This window comes from Diplotaxodon limnothrissa, linkage group LG22, assembly GCF_057381915.1.
Source record: "Diplotaxodon limnothrissa isolate DT_005_m linkage group LG22, D_limnothrissa_male_GT1.1, whole genome shotgun sequence".
NCBI classification, from domain to species: domain Eukaryota; kingdom Metazoa; phylum Chordata; class Actinopteri; order Cichliformes; family Cichlidae; genus Diplotaxodon; species Diplotaxodon limnothrissa.
In genome coordinates this window covers 20,397,045-20,400,254 of record NC_140616.1, presented here as the reverse complement: position 1 = coordinate 20,400,254, position 3,210 = coordinate 20,397,045, and the positions used below count along the sequence as shown (strand labels likewise).

General features: G+C 37.3%; 1 pseudogene; it reads right to left on the bottom strand.

Annotated features, from left to right (window-relative positions):
• Positions 1-2,592: 2,592 nt before the first annotated feature.
• On the bottom strand, positions 2,593-3,210 carry LOC146609855 (ladderlectin pseudogene; annotated as a pseudogene).

Below are 3,210 nucleotides of genomic sequence, written 5' to 3'. Positions count from 1 at the left end.
TGTGATAAAACTATAAGCAAATTTATTTTCTGTAATATTTTGACAGAATAAAATGTTCCTTTTGAATCAAGAAGTGACAAAGTAAAATCTGATTGGATGGGAGGGGGAAGTTATTGCTCTTTTTTGACATTTTAGATTGTATTGGATTGTATTAGGGTCAGCTGTTCAACTTCTCATTAAGACAAATAATCAGCCAATCATATGGCGGCACCTGTGTATATTTAGCCATGTAGACATTGTCAAGATAACTTGGTGAATTTAAACCCAGCATCAGAATGGGAAGTAATAAGAATCATAATCATCATCTTACACTGTAAACTTTTTATATACAGGTTTTTAACTATGTTGCTTTAAGAACAATACTTTTATAACAGTGACAAAACACTGTTGCAACCATGTAGGCTTCTAGGCTCCTTTTAGTTTCCTCTCCATTACAGAATTTGACATCAAAAAGAGGAGATGGGCGTCATCACATCAACCAGCTCTTTTTTGGTTCCTTTTCCTAGAAGCAGGTTCATCAAGCTCAGCCCTGTCCTTAGTGACCACAACGCAGCCACAACTAGACAACTAAACTAGAGTTTATAGCTCAGATTTTTTTATAATGTGGATAATAATAAGTGACCTCTAGAGCTGCCAATAAGTAGAGTTTTCTCAATAGCATTATCATTATCGTATGGCTTAAAATGTTGATTTTGACTGTTTACCCTTTCTGCGTGTTTAACATCCCTGGAAGTGAGACAATAAAAGTTCTCTGCTATTTTAAAGGATTAATTATCATGACTACAAATTGTAGTAGTACTGATCAGTAGTTATTAATAGCACTTATCAGGATATCATATTGCTGCACCCCTGTCAAAACAACCACTGATCACTCCCTTACACAAACACACAAAGATCCACTTGTTAACAGAGTTCATTTTATTGGAATCAGCTCAACTGAAATATCTTCATACTCTTCCTTTTTAAGTTAACCAAGAGCAGCCTTGGTCATCTTTGTACAGATTAGAGATGGCACGATACCACTTTTTTATGTCCGATACCGATACCGATATCATAAATTTGGATATCTGCCGATACCGATATGAATCCGATATCGTTTCTTTTAATCAACAAAACTGTTTTTTTTAAATATCTTGCTGCATTTTGTATAAGTTCATACTCAAGTTTAAAACAACAACTACACTAAAGCTATTCTGTTATACCTGTATACAAAAAAAATATTTCATAGTTCAGCAATACTGATCAATCTAATAAACTTAGACCTACACCATCCTCCCTATTCTGGTATTTTAAAGAGTACTTAGCATAAATATTAAGCAACCTAACTAATAGGGTTCCAACTCCCAGCAACAACAAAAATAAATAAATAAAAAATAGGGAACCACCCCTCACGCTCCACCTCATGATGCTTAATCGACGTAATCAACCTTAATTTGATGCAGTGTGGAAAAAAATGCACAGAAATCAATTATTTTTCAAGAAATATTAAATAGATTCAACATCTTTCTTCAACAAAATTGCAGACTGCACAGATGGTACCTTCCCAAAGGAAAAAGTACTATAGCTTACTAGGGTATATATATTAGACTTAATAGTCACTATATACAGTAATTGACTTCTATTCATTTTACATCAAATTAAAACTTTGGGTGTCAGATAATTATTTATTAAAAGCTAGACATTTTAAATGAGAATAAGAAAGAAAAGTATGTCTTTGTGCCCCCTTTTCCAGTTAATGCCCTATCGGCCCCCCTGGCTAAACTTTGCTAGATCCGCCCCTGCACAGTTACCAGCCATCAGCTACGTAGAAAAAGATCCTGGTATAGAAAGTAATATTAAATAAATTCTAACAACAGCTTATCAAACTTAAACATGCTGGTGTTGTTCAACCGCTGGTTTCCTCTTTCTGGCGCAAAGTGGACCAAAAACAAACAAGAGAGACGGACTCGCGACAGAAAAGCCGATCAGCTGATCATTTAAGCAGTTTCACGATTGAAGTAGCAGTCGGAGAGCGAGAGGCAGTCGCTTGTTAAGCTTAACGCAGGAATGCTTTACAAACATTCAGAGATGGACTTACACACTTGCTTTACTTCTCTCGGGGATAACTTTGTCGGAGATGAAATGCCGGGTTGCTAGCGAAGCTCCACATGCTATCCAGACCACCGACAGGTCCCGCATGCCACAGCCGCTCTATCACGTGATGCATACTGCTCCGACGTGCTAACGTTCTGAGGTGAGTTACGGAGTGTTGCAAGTTTTGTGAGGTGCTTTCGTGATATTTAATGGATCGGATTACATTTTTTATTTTTCTCCGATATCCGATCCAGTAATTTAGGTCAGTATCGGACCGATACCGATACGTAATATCGGATCGGTCCATCTCTAGTACAGATGTAGGTTAGAACAGGTGTAATTTTTTACACATACAAATTTGTTTGCATGTTACATGACAGGCTATGTACACCCAGAGTTACTGTTAATTTCATTAATTTCAACACACCTAGTTACTGAATATGTAAGTAATCACAAAATGTGTAACCATTCTAATTGATCATGATCTGTTACTAGTTCTTTAATATGTAAGAATCTCAGTTACTGAGAACAGCGAGTTGCACAGACAAAGGGAAAACTTTCAGAACATCGACTGTCAATCCACTTCATACCAAAGTTTTTATGAACACAGTGTTCATTTCCTCCCATGTTCTCTGGCTGATTTGAAGTCCAATAGGTGAAATCCACTGGAGTACCATCAGACCACATCCAGCCTCCTTCTTTATGGAGATCTGTGAGTCCAATCCAGGTGTATCCTTCAGTGGGGTCAAAGTTGCTGATCAGGACTTTCACAAACTGATGTTCCTCCAAACTGTGGATAGATGCCAGGTTGGCTCCCTGTGACACACAGTGGAGCTCTGCATCAGCCCAGGCCATGCTTGCAGAAACATATTTGTAGCAGCGGCCATTGAAGCTGTACCAGAATGTGGGACAGTTTCCACGTAGTAGTTTAGCTCCATGGTCAGCTGAAGGAAACACAGAAAGAAGACGAGGAACAGGATTATGATTTTTTTTTAAATCCAGAACAAACTAAATGTTAATAGGCACCTTCAAAAATATTAGAATTACAAAAATCATAATGTCCTTTGATGAATTGTGAAATTCATGTTCAAAAAGCATGCTCATAATATTGGGTATTAAACTACATGGGTGGGCCAT